The 15,918-nt window shown below is 39.4% G+C and overlaps 1 protein-coding gene across 1 annotated transcript in view; it reads left to right on the top strand.

Annotated features, from left to right (window-relative positions):
* Nucleotides 1-15,918, top strand: part of RBKS (ribokinase) — a 183,898-nt gene that overhangs the window by 3,489 nt on the left and 164,491 nt on the right. The window lies entirely within an intron of this gene.

A 15,918-nucleotide genomic window follows, 5' to 3' on the forward strand; every position in this document is an offset into this window, starting at 1 on the left:
GCACATCTTAGCGTCTGTCAAGATTTTTTCATCTTATTTCAGGGTTAGAGGAATTTAGAGATTTATTCTAGCCCCAAAGCTCCTCAGTTGATAGTACAGTAAACTGAGGCTCAGAAAAGAAAGTCTTACATTTTGGATAACTTAATTTCTCTTCTCTCGCCATTTTCTTTACTTCATAAAATATCTGGGCTCCTACTCATCTTGTGAAACTTTTTAACTTTTTATTTAAAAATTTTATTCTCCTGTTGTGCAGCTTTTTGACAAACTTCATGATTTCTCATTACTTCTGGCTCTGAAGATCTTCATAGAATACCTGGATATAAGATTTTTATTTAAAACCCTGCCTCTGTCATGAACTTGGGTCCACCTGTACCACTATGGAAACATACTGTGATTGTATTAGTTCCCTGCTGCTGCCATACTGAAGACCAGAAACCAAATGGCTTAAATAACACAGATTTATTATTTTATAGTTTTGGAGGTCAGAAGTCTACCATAGGTCTTACTGGATAGAATTAAGGTGTCAGCAGGGCTCTTTTTTACTTGAGTCTCTGGAGATAATCTGTTTTCTTGCCTTTTCCAGCTTCTAAAGGCTGCCTGCATTCCTTTACACATGGCCCCTTCCGCCATCTTCAAGGCCAGCAATGGCTGCTCAAGTCTTTCTCACATTGCATTATTCTCTCTCCCTTCTGCCTTCATCTTCCACATTATACTGTTGTGATTACATTGGGCCCACCCATAATAATTCAAGATAATCTCTTTGTTATGAGGTCTGCTAATTAGCACTCTTTAATATCCCCCTTGCCAGGTCACATAACAGTCACAGGTTCCAGAGGTAGGGCATAGATATCTTTAACCAACCAGTTGCCATCAGGTTGACTGTGACTCATGGTGACTCCATGTGTATTAGAGTAAAACTGTGCTTCATAGGTTTTTAATGACTAATTTTTCAGGAGAAGATCACCAGGCCTTTCTTCTGAGGTGCCTCTGGGTAGACTTGAACCTCTAACCTTTAGGTTAGCAGCTGAATGCATTAACCATTTGCACCACTGCTGTACATCCTTGAGGAACCATTATTCTGCCAACTACAGTGATTAACCTTAAAGTTAAAAAAAAAAATACATAATACTTAAACTTGGAAGGATCATTGAGGTCTATTAGCCCATCCTCCACACTTCATAGATTAACTAAAAGAAGTTAAAAGATTCACCTACATTCACACAGCTAATTAGTGATGGGTGTTTACTTCATAAGTCAAAAAGAAATTACAACTAAGGATTTGTCATTTTTAGTTACACAGATAGCGTCTTCATTACTGTTACTTATTTTATTCCTAAATTTGACTATAGCCTGTACACCCGTGTCTACACTGTAGAAATCACTGTAAAACTAAAACTACCTCAGTAACTATCTTGGATGGTGTTCTGGTTACCTAGTGCCGCTCTGACAAGAAATATACCACAAATGGGATAGCCTTAAACAGGAGTTTATTCTTACAATTTGGAGGCTTTAAGTCCAAGTTCAGAGTGCCAGGCTCTAGGGGCTTTGTGAACACCCCTCAACCTTGGGGTCCAGCTCTGCCTTCTGCTCCCGGCCCACTGGAGCTAGAGACGTTTCCTCACTCAGACAGCTGCTGGCTGCTGAGGCTGAGAAGGCCCAAGGTTGACAAGTCAAAAGGCACAGTCCCTATGTTACCAAACCACATAGCAGGCCGTTAACTTAAGTCCAATTGTAAGCCCCAAGGACGACAGAGCATAGCAGGCTGCTGAGCAACAACATGGCTACATGCAGGGTCCAAGTGTGCCATAGGCTAGAGACTATTCCCAAAGCTCCTGGTTATATATGGGAAGCAGACCACATACCCAAAGGTAGCTACTCAGCTGCTCACAGTAGATAACCCCATGAAGTTGATTACCAGTCTCATCATGGGGTGTACACAGATGCCATCTGTGGTAGTTAAGTTTTTGTGTCAACTTGGCTAGGCCTGGTTGAGTGGCTGGGCAGCTGGATGTAGTAGTACTTCCCATGATGAGACTGGTAATCAATGCCATGGGGGAATCTACTATGAGCAGCTGAGTAGCTGCCTTAGGGATATGGTCTGCTTTCTGTATATAAGGAGAACCCTTGGGGAATGGTCTTTAGCTTATGGCACACTTGAACCCTGTATGTAGCCATGTCATTGTTCAGCAGGCTGCCATGCTCTGCCGACCTCGGGACTTTCAATGGACTTGAATTAATGGCCTGCCATGTGGTTTGGTAACATCAGACTGTGCCTTTTTACTTGTCAGTCTTGGGCTTGGCAGCCTCAGCAGCCAGCAGCTGTCTGAGTGAAGAAAAGCCTGTAGCTCCAATGGGCCGGGAGCAAAAGGCAGAGCTGGACCCCACGGTTGAAGGCTTTCACCCAGACCACAGAGCCTGGCACTTTGAACTCAGACTTCTAGCCTCCAAAATTGTAAGAGAATGAACTCCTGTTTGTTCAAACCATCCCATTTGTGGTATATTCTTGTCAGAGCGGCACTAGGTAACCAGAACAGCATCCAACTCCAACTCACTTTATGTATTAGATTACTGTGTGCCAAAAAAAAGAACAAACTCACTGCTTTCAAGTTGGATCCAACTCATAGTGACCCCTTCTTGGGTTTTTGAGGTGGTATCACTAGAGAAGTAGATTGCCCAGCCTTCCTTCCAAGGAGTGGCTGATGAGTTTGAACCAGCAGATCCCAGACACTGTTAATTCAGTCAATGAGCAGCATGTTTTCTTTCATTTCTAATTTCAGTCTTCTATGAATAGTAAACTCTGTGTAATAAATTTTTTTAAAAATCATTAGCTCAGCCAATATGGCAAACAATGGACATTATTTAATCCCTATCTGTATTTATCATTATTCTTTACTTCCTGAACACTCATCTGTGAAATTCCACATTACTAAGATAAAAGAAATCAAGCCTGTTCTTGTGGAAAATAGTCAGAAGTTCCTTCCAACAGAGATTTCCAACAAAAATTAGGGTTCTTAGACATTAGGCTCATAGGTCATGTTTAATCATACTTTTATCAAGGAAGATTAATAATCCTTATTTCTTATGACATATCAACCATTTTTTAGTTACTCATTCAACAAATGTTATTGTTTATATGGTGTATCATGTACTCCCCTAGGTGCTAAGAATACAGCAATGAATAACACAGACAAATATTCCAGCCCAATGGAGCTTACATTCTAGTGGAGTAGATGGGCAGTATCAATATAAATAAGTAAATAGTATGTTGGGTAAATGCTAAGGAGAAAAAGCGAAAAACAGGGAAAGGATAGTAATTTTAGATAGCTGGCCACAGAAAACCTTAAGCAGGTGATTTTGAGTAATGACCTGAAGGAGAAGAGAAAGCAAACCATACAGATACCTGGGGAAGAGCATTCCAGGTAGAAGAAACAACATATGCAAAGGCCCAGAGGCAGTAAAATGCCTGTTATGTTAAATGAACAACAAATTTGTGAGGAGAAGGAAAATAAAGAACATAAAGAACAGTGGGTCATATTCTGAATGAAAGGCAAAACTACTGCAGGGTTTAAGCAGAATAGTAACAATCTGACATTTGAAAAGAATTAATCTGGGGACTATGTATGAATAGACTGAAGGGAGGTGAGCAGAAAATAAATCAGTTCAGAGTCAGGATTTGTCGAGGAATAAGGAGCTCTGGTAGCATAGTGGCTAAAGCACTTGACTGCTAACCCAGAAGGCTGGCGGTTCAAACCCACCAGCCACTCCTCAGAAGGAAGGTTGGGCAATCCTACTTCCATAGTGATACTGCCTCGGAAACCCAAGGAGGGGTCGCTATGAGTCGGGGCCGACTCGACGGCACATAACAACAACAACCACAACAAGAGCTCACTCAATGATTACTCCAAGTTCTGTGACCTTTGCAACTGGAAAGGAAAATTGACCTTTGCTGAGATGCAGAAGATTAATAGCAGAGCGAGGAGGGCAGTATCAGGAGTTCAGGGAGGACATGTGAGGTTTGAGGTGCCTGTTAGACATCCCAGCAAAGAAGTCAAGTAGACAGAGTTCAGGGAAGTGGTCTAGCCCAGAGATAAATTTGAGAGTCATCACTGTATAGGTGGTCTTTAAAGGATGATATCACTAAAGGTCTTGAGCTTCTAGGGTACACCAATAGGATACATTTTTCACATAATTTATTTCCTATCTCCCTTCTAGTCTCTCTGTACCCCTAAAACATGCTTTCAGACAAGCTTAACACAAATCCATGTTTACATTTCCATGGCAATAGACTATGATGTCAATAGGCTAACTCAATGTTATCCTTTTACATGCTGCCAATTAAAAGTGATAGCTTGAGAGATAAGGCTCATGATTACTCAAGCATTTAAATTTAATCTTTGGGAAGTCAGGAAATGATTGCTTAATTCTCAAGAGATTTTAATTGGATACTGGAACAAGTGAATTTAGAAGCATTAGTTACGTTTTACATAGCTCCCTTGATGTCAAAGTTAGATTTTAAAAAAGGCATGTGTTCTGGTTACCTAGTACCACTCTGACAAGAATATACCACAAATGGGATGGCCTTAACAAACAGGAGTTTATTCTCTCACAGTTTGGAGGCTTTCAGTCCAAGTTCAAAGTACCAGGCTCTAGGGGCTGGGTGAAAGACCCTCAAACTTGGGTCCAGCTCTGCCTCCTGCTCCTGGCCCACCAGAGCTAGAGGCATTTCTTCACTCAGATAGCTGCTGAATGAAGTATTGGACCTAGATATATATATATTTAAAAAAAAAAAAAAAAAGCCAAAACTTTATACTGTGCATAGAAAAGTTTCTTTGTGTTTGACATAATACAGTATATCCTCTAACTTGTATCCCACCAAAAACTTCTTCATTTGTCATATTTAAAACAGAAAAATTTCTTTTGGAGTCACATTTTCAGGAAAGTAAAAGACAAAGGAATGTTGGTCCAAAATGTGTCCTTGCCCAATATTAAAAAAAAAAAAAAAACTCAGTGCCATCGAGTCAATTCCAACTCATAGTCACCCCCAATGGGTTTCCAAGGCTGTAAATAGTTATGGAAGCAGACCTCCTCATCTTGCTTCTACAGAGCAGCTGATAGGTTGAACCACCAACCTTATTAAACATGTTTCTGTGTCAACTGTATTCCCTAAGATCAAAAAATCATTCATGAGAAATTTGGTCCCTTTAATGAAATATGTGCAAAAAATAAATTATATATGATAAAAAGCCCTTATTGTGCACTATTACTAAACAGTCCTTTGTCAGTTCTTTGTGTCCTGGTGTTTCTGTTTTGGGGAGAGCAAAGTAAGGTGGGCTTTGTAATTACGGACTAGAGCAAAATGCAAACCAGTATTTTGATTATTTATGTGTAACATTAAAATACTGGAACTGTGCTAAGCGCTAGGGATACCGCAATTAGTAAAACATGGTCACTGCTCCTGAGGAACTGATAGGCCAAGGAAGAAGGCAGGCACAAAAATAGATCACTGTAATATGTTGTTGTAGCGCCTGCACGTCCTGAGGATACAAGGAACACTTTCTGGATGAGATGTTTCCTCAACCAAGTCTTGAAAAATAGGCAGGTGCTAACCAAACAAAAAATAGGATGGAAAACATCCTGGCCAATTGGAGTAACAGGCAAGGACAAAGTCATGGATGTGGGCATGCATGGTGTAGGCTGACAGCAGTCACCACTGGGTCTGTAGAGCATCAGTAAGTAGTAAGATGGTGGTAGAAGACCTCATCAGTCATACTGAGATACTTGGGTTTTATTCTGTAGGCCCTGGGAGCCAGTGAAGGGCTCAAAGTACAGGAATGACATGTTCAGAGTTATATTTTACATAGCTCCCTTGATGTCAAAGTTAGATTTAAAAGAAGGCATGATTGAAGACAGGGCGACCTATAAAAGATAAAGCAGTTGTCTTCATAAGAGTTGATAAGAGCCAGTAGTCATGGGGATAAAGAAGAGGTCAAAGAAATATTTAAGAGGTAAAATAGTTGGAAACATCTATTAAATAAAATGGACTTGAATCAAGCATTTACTCTGTGGTCTTTTATGAACAAACCTTGTTGATGAGTAAGCTTTCCCACATTGACAAGACCTACTTTCTTTGGAAAGAATTCCAGTTATGGGACAAAGGAATTCTATGCTTAATGCTTTTTAGGAAGAAAAACAAAAGTTACACTGCTTAAAAATAAAAACAAATGTTATCAAATAATTAAGAGGGACTCTCTTCCTTTCTAAAGGGAAAAGAGGAAGTAAAAGATAATTTACACCTTTTATTCTATATCCCCATATCTTTAAACATAAGAATGTATTCATGTATTAATTGTATAGTAGAAAAACACTCCAATAAAATATAGTGTCTAGCACATAAACCCAAAACAAAACCCACAGCCATCAAATTGATTGCAACTCATAGCAAGTCTATAGAACTGAGTAGAACTATCCCATAAGGTTTCCAAGGCTGTAAATCTTTATGGAAGCAGACTGCCTCATCTTTTTCCTGTGGAGCAGCTAGTGGGTTCTAACTGCCAACCTTTTTTGATTAGCAGCCAAATGCTTTTAACCACTGTGCAACCAGAACTCCTTTTGTCCAGCACATCAAAACCCACTGCCATTGATATTGTAAAAAGTCAAGGAAATGTTTACATATGGAAGGAAACTTTCTTTGTTGGTTATCAGGGGTGGGAGGGGAAGGGAGGAAATACTGCAAAAACAAAAAAAAATAATAAAGTCTAGTTAAAAAAAAAATGCCATTGAGTCAACTCCAACTCATAGTGATCCTCTAAGAAAGAGTTTCCAAGGCTATAATTGTATGGAAGCAAAGTGTCTCAACTTTCTCCCACAGAGCAGTTGGTAGGTTTGAACCACCTACCTTTTGGTTAGCAGCCCAATGCTTTAACCACAATACCACCAGAGCTCCTTCCTAGTGCATGGTGGATACTTACTAAATGTTTAAAAAAAAAAAAACCCTACCATTGAGATTTAAGAAAAAATATCAATATGCTTTCATAATTGTAATGGAGAAATTGATGACAAATTTAGCTCAAGAATTTCACAACTACTTATTGGAGATAATGAATTTATAGTTAGAAGATACTAATATAAACCAAAATGTTAAAATATGAGAAGATTTCATATCCCAATATCTTTATAAAAACAGAAACTACAAAAATTCAACCACTCATATAACAAAAGATATTTCTAATGCAGCAGAGGTGTTGTCAGGGAACTTAAACAAACACTGTGGAATTAGAGACTTTTGAGTAGGAAAGAACTTTGAGTTCATTTTATATTGTAACCTGTGCAGTTTAAATATAGAAAAAAACAAGCTGGAAAAAGTTAAGTGTTTTGCTCCCAATAAATACCTAGTTATGGGTGAAGCCAGGATTAAAACTTCCTTTATAAAATATTTTAAAGTTTATATCTCTTCACTGTATTGTGAAGTTCTGAGTAGTACTTTGGAAGTTTGATATATATTTGCAAGAGATAATGGCAACTACTAAATAGCTAGAGACAAGTATTGATTTGGGTGAAGGGAAGGGCAATGTACCAAATGTGAGTGATCAACATGGTGGCATTGGGGAAGAGGAAGACAGAGAGGTGCATGGGAGGTACAGACAATAAAGATGAACCCTTTTGCACACAAAGTACTGCATTGTCCGTGATGGCAAACATTGATCTATGGGTGGATAGATGGGTGAACAGACTGAACAATTAGATATGTCTATGCAGGGGGCCTTCAACGAGATGGTTTGACATGGTGGCTGCGACAATGGACTCAAGTATAGCAAGGATCATGGAGCTGGTATGGGATCGGGCGGTGTTTCGTTCTGCTGTGCATGGGGTCACTATGAGTCGAAAATGACTCCATGGCACCTAACAACAACATGCAGGGGGGAGTGTGCCCATGACCATGTACAGGGTTGTCAAACAATGTTTCTACAAGTGTATTTGTATGTTGTGTAAGAATTTCTAGGTATATAGTAGAGCTGACAAGGGACAAGTTTGTAGTCACTTCTTGGCCACAGCCAGCTACCCAGAGGAAGTGAGTAGTTCAACCGGTGGGCTCGGGACCATAGTCACAGGGAACATCAAGCTCAATTGGCATAACGTACTACACAAAACATTGTGCCACCTCCTACTTTGGCAAGTAGTGACTGAGATCTTAAAAGCTTACAAGCAGCCATCTAGTTGCAATGATGGATCTCGTCCAGAGCAGAGAAAAATGAAGAAAACCAAAGACACATGGAAACAATTAGTCCAAGTGACTGGTACACCATGCGATCCTCAGCCTATACGACTGTGAGATTAGAACTACGTGGTGCCCAGCTACCACTGTCAACCATTCAGAGGGGGATCTATGTAGGAGATCCTAGAGAGAGTGGGAGAACAATGTGGAACAAAACTCAAAATCATTTGAAGAAAAAAAAGGGGGGAACCAGGTTTGCTGCTCTGATAGAGCCTAGTGGAACCACTGAGACTATGGCCCCTCGCTGCCCTTTAAGAGTGGAATTGAACTCACTCCTGTGGCTTCCAGCCAAACAAAAGACAGGCATATGAGCTGAACATTTACATTAGGTAGATACACTCCTTGGAGAGATCAGTCATGGGCGAATAGAAGGGCTGTGTATGCACAGGGAGATTGCTTGGGAGGCAGGAGTGCATGGGAGGGAAGGACACAGGGAAAAGGTGGCTGTGGGGAGGAAATGGGAGGAGAACTGTTGCACTGTGGGAGATTACAGTCAATGTCATGAGACAAAGTGTATTATGACCTGCTGTATGGAAGATGAATTTGCTCCGTAAACTTTCACCCGAATCACAATTTAAAAAAAAAAAAAATAAGCTGTTCAGAAGTGCTACCAAGAAACAATTTCCTTGGAAAAAAAGAAGCTATTAACACCATTATCTGCCTTAGAGGCTATAACATTGTCCTTTAGAATTAATTTTTGTGAACTGGAAATTTTTAATCTATTCTTTAAAAAAAAAAAGTATGTGCAGAAAACTAAGGCTATTCTTAAGACCCACCTTGTCAACCTTAAGTAAGTATTAATTCATTAACAAACTGGTTTCTGTGGTGCCAGTCACCTCTTTTCCTACATCAACATCTACATCTCCCTGATCTCCACACCATCTCACTCCATCTTTGACTCACCATTCCTGGATATGTGTAGTCCAGTTACCCTTGAAGATTACATAAAATTCTCCAAATCCATGATCATTAGATGCTAGTGTTAAATCATACATAAAGCCCATGTGTATATGGGCATTCTGTATTTCATATTGAGGTGGTGGATAGGTTGACCTATTTTTGTAGATGTAGCTCTGAGTAGTCTAGAGTAAAACTGATTGGTTTATACCAAATAGCTGATTGGTCTATAGTAAAACGTGAGCATGTAAGACAGGGCTGGTATTTAAAGTCAGTTCTCTGACATGACCCTAGTGAAGAAGCCTATGTTCAGGCAAATTCTTTTCTTTTCTCCATTTCCCTAACCCACATGATACTGGTTTCTTAAGCATCAGTTGCTGCATGATCTCTAAGCCAGAGAAATGGCTCAACAAAAGATAGAAAGCAAATGTATGCAGGATCATAGAGAAATACACATGGGTCATGTTGTTTCATCAGGCTCACAGTTCTGCTTCAGTAGTTTGCATGTTAAGTTTTCATTTTGGTTTAATGTTTCTAGTTTTATTTCTCTGACCTTCACTACATTCCATGAAAACTGCCAAGGACAGGGAAAACTCAATCCCTCCATAAATTCTGTTCAACTGACATTGCTACCACATCCATAAAAAGGACACAGATGATGAATTGTGTGAAAGGAAAAAAAGAAAAAAGTATGTTGTAGTTTTCAAATTTTCCACAATATTATTGAATGTACATGTTTAGTTATAGAGCTTTAAAATAATAGTCTTTTTTGTCCTTACATAAGTGATCAGCATTTAGAGACCTATTTCTACTATTGGTAAAAAGTACAGTATTTAAAAAGACTTCACAAAATTTAGAAGTAGATAATACAGTTATCTAAAACCCAGTCATATAAAATGGTGGTAATAGCAGTAGTAGTAGTGTCATCCAAACCTGTCTAACTTCAAGGGGGATAATGACCAGGATTAGCCCAAAGCTGATTCCCATGAGGTAGAGGTCAAACATACCTCTGCTCTCTAACATTTTTACCAATTCTGAAACCAGCCATCCCTCCCATGGCACTATCTATTTCTTTTCTGGGTTCAGTAATCAGTTGCAATGGCCACACAGAACTTACAGACCATACTTACAGTTAAGTAGTTTTTTAAGGAACAGGGTACAACTCAGGATCACGAAGCATGTAGGCAAAGTTTCCTTGCATTAGGGCAGGACATTTCTCTCAGCTCCTCTCCACTATACACACCTCCTCTCGGCCCCCTCAGGGCAGACCTCTTCTGTACCCTGCTGTCTGTCACCACAACCAGCTCTGCCTCGGGGCCCCTTCCAGGCCCTTTGCTCTCTTCACAGTAACATCCCTTGACTATATCACAGCTCTTTCAGGAGGTTCCTTGCCTCCTCTCTCTGCTGCTTCTCTCTTCTTTCTTCCTTCTGCTTCTTCCCGCTGCTGCTTTTCTTGCTTCTTTCTGTCTCCAAAAACAGAAAGCCATCTGTGGGGATGGTTGATTATATGCATAGCTCTTTGTCAATTTCAAAACAGCACTACCACCAGGGCCAGGAACTGAACAATCCCCTCTCAGTAGGCCACAGACACTTTATTTGCATAGTAGGCTACAACTCGCCTCATTTGCATAGCCTATTGGCCAATCCCTGCAGGGTACATACCAATCACAGGGCAAGATGCAGCCCAGGACAAGATAAAATTATCAAAACCAAATTATTTAAAACTTGCCTAGGAGTATCAGTCAACCTGAACAACAGTAACAAACCCTCTAGGATGGAAAACTAGGACAAAGGTAACTCCTCAGGGTTTAGGGGGAAATCTCTCAAGCTGTTTTTCCAAAGAATCAAGGCAAAAGGCTACATAAAGGAACTCATTTTACCACAGATAGTTTTCCTTGAAATGTATTGAGTTCTCATTTTTCTTTACTCTTAACATGTTAGCATAAATGCTGTTTTATGAACAGCCTATGACATTTTTTTAATTCCCTATATCCTGCCATTTGCATTCTGTGCTTTCTCTAATTCAGATTTATCTTATTTTTAAACATTCTTATTTTTGTCAACTCCTTTTCTGAGTTTTAGATTTTTTTCTTCCTCCCCTTCAAGACCTCCTTTCAGTTTCTTGCATCTTATTTTTAAACCACCTACTCTTTCTCTTCCCCATTTAAGCCTCCTTTTCCTATTCTAGTTTATCCTGTGGTTTCTTTTTCTTTTTCTTTTTCTTTGGCTTTGTCTCTTATTTTTACCTCCTTTTTGTTTTGGCTTTGTCTCTTATTTTTACCTCCAGTTTGTAAAAAGTGTTGCTGTCAAGTCGATTCTGACTCACGGCAACCCCTTATGCTATAGACTAGAACTGCTCCATAGGGTTTTCTTGCCTATAATCTTTATGGAAGCAGATTGCCAAGCCTTTCTTCTGCAGTGCCACTGGGTGTGTTTGAACCACCAATCTTTAGATTAGTAGTCAAAAATAAAGTATTTGTGCCACACAGGACCTCTTTTATATTCTTTACACACTGTGCATCCTCATTTGCACAGGGGCATCATGTTTGTGGCCACCTAATATTCTGTTATTTGAAGATACCAAAATTTATTGACTCAGTGCCCTAAATTTTTATTTTTAAATTGTTTCCTTTTGCCAAAATGAACATTTTTGAACACTATGTTTTACACTTGTCTTTGTTTTTATAAGGAAATTCCTAGAAGTGTAATTGCTACATCAAAGGGAATAATAGTTTCTAAACTTTTGATATATATTGCCAATTTGCCTCCATAAAAGTTGTTCTAAAGTACAGGGCCATTAGCAGTGTATGAAAGTACCTATTTCCTTACCAACATTTTGCTAGCTCCAGCGGTGATCATTATTATCTCAAGTTTTAATTAAGAGTGAGGGTGAATTTTTTTCCAGATGTTTCCTAGTTATTTGTATCTCTTCTTTTGTGAATTGATTATCCATTACATATATATTCTTTGTCCATTTTCCTCTTACCCATCCCTTAAAATTTTAAATGAGAGATTTCAGAGAAAATGTGAAATAGCTAGTACAAAAGACAGTTCTACATCAAAGGAACTACTAGTGTAAATGAAAGTAGAGCCATAAAATAGAATTTTAAGACCTCTGCTGGCAGAAAACATCCTAGAAGTGAGAAAGTGTTCTGGTTACTTCATAGCTGCTCTAACAGAAATACCACAAGTGGATAGCTTTAACAAACAGGAATTTATTCTCTTACAGTTTTAGAAGCTAGAAATCTGAGTTCAAAGTGCCAAGCTCTAAGGGCTGGGTGAAAGCCCCTCGACCTTGGGCTTCAGCTCTGCCTCTTGCTTCTGGCCTACTGGACCAAGAGGTGTCTCTTCACTCAGGCAGCTGCTGGCTGCTGAGGCTAACAAACCCAAAGTCGAAAAATATAAATTGCACAGTCCCAATATTACCAAACAGCACAGCAGGCCACTAAGTCAAGTTCAGAGACAGTTCCAAGATCAGCAGGAAACATGGCAGGCTGCTAACTGAAGACCTGGCTACCTTCAGAGTCCAGGGGTACCAAAAAGCCAGAGACCTTTCACAATACTTCTCCTCATATACTTGAAGCAGACCACATCCCTAAGGCACCTACTCAGATGCTCACAGTAGATTCCACCATGGAGTTGATTACCAGTCTCACCATGGGGAATAACTACATCCAGCTGCCAAGCCACTCAAAACCAGGCCCAGCCAAGTTGACACATAACCTTAACTACCACAGGAAGAGAGAGGTTCTCAACCCTGACTGCCAAATAGAATTAATTAAATCATACTTTTTGGAGAAAGGGCCCAGGCATCAATAGTTCTTTAATTCCTTCATAGATTCTGCTGCCAGGTTTGAGAACCAGTAGTTTACAGATAAAAGCAGGAGATGAAATAGTGTGGATATAGCTAATACTGTAGCAATTTGGAGAAATGCACCTTTGAGAGAGACCTGAGTAGAGATGGGGGGTTATTCCTAGCCATAGGGAATCGTCCTGGCACAGATGAACACATCAGTTTATAAGTGGCACCATACCTGTAAGTCAGCTATAATACTGCACTCATCACTCTTGACAAGTTGTGCCACATGGCACTGTGCAATGGGTATAATCATTTTTGTGTGATCTTCAAGGACAGAAATATTTTGAATTGCATAAAGTTCATCTTATGACAACTAATCAGAGGCACTTCTTTGTGATCTTAAAATCTTTGTATGAACATTTAAAATATTTCTACTGTTGCACAGATAAGGACAGAGGGAGGGGTACTTACAAGCAGGAGAGGGGAGGAGAATTTTTTATGGTAAAGTTTTTTAGGGTAATCAGGGCTGTGTAATCAAATGTGCATGAACTGTTGAATGTAAAACAAATCAGCTTTGTAAATTTACACCCCAAGCACAATATAAATAAATAAATAAAATATTTTCATTGTTTTGCTTTCTTTTTTTCACAGTTTTTATATTAGTAGCTTGACTTGAATATGTAAAGAAAAACATTGCATCAGAATTGAAGGAAGACTGGTTAACAACCTGTGATAGGCAGATGACAGAACCTTGCTTGCTGAAAGCAAAGAGGACTTGAAGCACTTCCTGATTAAAATCAACAGCTACAACCTTTAGTGTGGATTACACCTTAACATAAAGAAAACAAAATCCTTACAACTAGACCAATAAGCAATATCATGATAAAGGGAATAAAAGTTGACCTTGTCAAGGATTTCATTTTACTTGGATCCACAATCAGTGGCCATGGAAGCAGCAGTCAGAATATCAAACAACATACTGCTTTGAGTAAATCTGCTGCAAAAGACCTCTTTAAAGTGTTAAGAAGCGAAGATGTCACTTTGAGGATCAGTGTGCACCTGACACACGTTATATGGTATTTTCAGTCACCTCATATACATGCAAAAGCTGGACAACAAATAAGGAAGACTGAAGGATTGATGTCCTTGAATTATGGTGTTGACAAAGAATATTTAATATGCTATGAACTGCCAGAAGAACAAACCTGTCTTGGAAGAAGTACAGTAAGAATGCTCCTTAGAAGCATTCTAATGACTTTAGAATGTTACCAGCACGAACCAGCTCCTGGAGAAGGACATCATTCGCGGTATAGTCGAGGGTAAGTGAAAAAGAGAGCCTTCAACGAGATGGACTGACACAGTGGGTTCAACAATGGGCTCAAACATAGCAACGATTGTGAGGATGGTGCAGGACCGGGCAGTGTTCCTTCTGTTGTCAAAGGGTTACTGTGAGACAGAACTGACTTGATGACACCTAACAACAACAACATCTTGACTTTGGGCATTTCTTGTGTTTCTGCAAGAAGTCAGCTATAAGTCTTCTTTGTTTTTTAAATAGAACTTGAGGACTTTGCTTGTTTTGGGGAGTTTTTTTGTTGTTGTTGTTTGTTTTGGTTTGTCTCCCAAATACACCACTTGTTGTTGTTGTTAGGTGCCATCAAGTCGTCTCCAACTCATAGCAACCCTGTGTACAGCTGAAAAAAACACTGCCTAGTCCTGTGCCAGCCCCACAATCCTTGCTATACCTGAGCCCACTGTTGTAGCCACTGTGTCAATTCATCTCATTGAGGGCCTTCCCCTTTTTCATTGACCATGCACTTTACCAAGCATGATATCCTTCTCCAGGGAATGGTCCCTTCTGACAACATGACCAAAGTAGGTGAGATGAAGTCTGGCCATTCTCACCTCCAGGGAGAATTCCAGCTGCACTTCCTCCAGGACAGATTTGTTTGTTCTTTAAGCAGTCTATGGTACTATCAGCATTCTTCGCCAACACTACAACTCAAAAGCATTGACTCTTCTTTGGTCTTCCTTATTAGATAGAGTCTTTTTTCTCCCATGGTCAAAAATATGTTCAAGTGCAGTTGTTCTGTAGTATTGCAGTAGGTACCTGTACAACAATTTTTTTAAGTGCCCTTTATAGTCTGTATTTTACATCTGAATTTTTAGCATTGGTTTAAAAAGTTACAATCCATAGGCTGTGATAGCAATTATGTTGATTGTTTTCCAAATAAAAGTCCTCACTGTGAAGTGAGAAATGCAGATGTACATTTTTAGTTACCAAATTTTTCAACCAGGTATTTATTGTACCAAAAATCATAACTCAAGGATGTCTTGATTAGAATCATAAGCAGCTATTTGGTATTATGTCAAGACCAAAAAGAAAAAAGCCAAGGTATTAACTAAAATGGTTAAGGATCAAGATTAAGCATGTGTTTGTTTTAAGCCTTTTTAAATTATCACAATAACTTTCTCATGGTAGTTATTCAGTAAACATCTGTGGAGTGAATAAAAGAATGCTTGAGTGCCATGGTTCCCAGGAGTAGAGGCTGTGTAGAAGGTCTGTGGAGATCTTGATTGTAGCAGAACTTTAATATTAATGACAGCTACAACCAGGGCACAATTACTAAATTGGTTAGCTCTTTGAATTATAATGAACAGAAAGTCATTTGTTGTTGTTGTTGTTATGTGCTGTCGAGTCGGACCCAACTCATAGCGACCCCTCCTTGGGTTTCCGAAGCAGTATCACTACGGAAGTGGATTGCCCCATTTTCCTTCCCAGAAGTGGCTGATGGGTTTGAACCACCAGACTTCTGGTTAGCAGTCAAGTGCCTTAAGCATTACGTTACCAGAGCTCCCTGAAAGTCATTTAGCTTACCTCAAATAGTAATTTTTTGAAACTGAACCAAAAATAGCTGAATAGCTAGCTCTCAAGAAGGTCTTCTTGGAT

The sequence above is a fragment of the Orycteropus afer genome, unplaced genomic scaffold, assembly GCF_000298275.1.
Source record: "Orycteropus afer afer isolate SDZICR_OR568_19922 unplaced genomic scaffold, OryAfe1.0 scaffold00054, whole genome shotgun sequence".
Classification (NCBI taxonomy): domain Eukaryota; kingdom Metazoa; phylum Chordata; class Mammalia; order Tubulidentata; family Orycteropodidae; genus Orycteropus; species Orycteropus afer.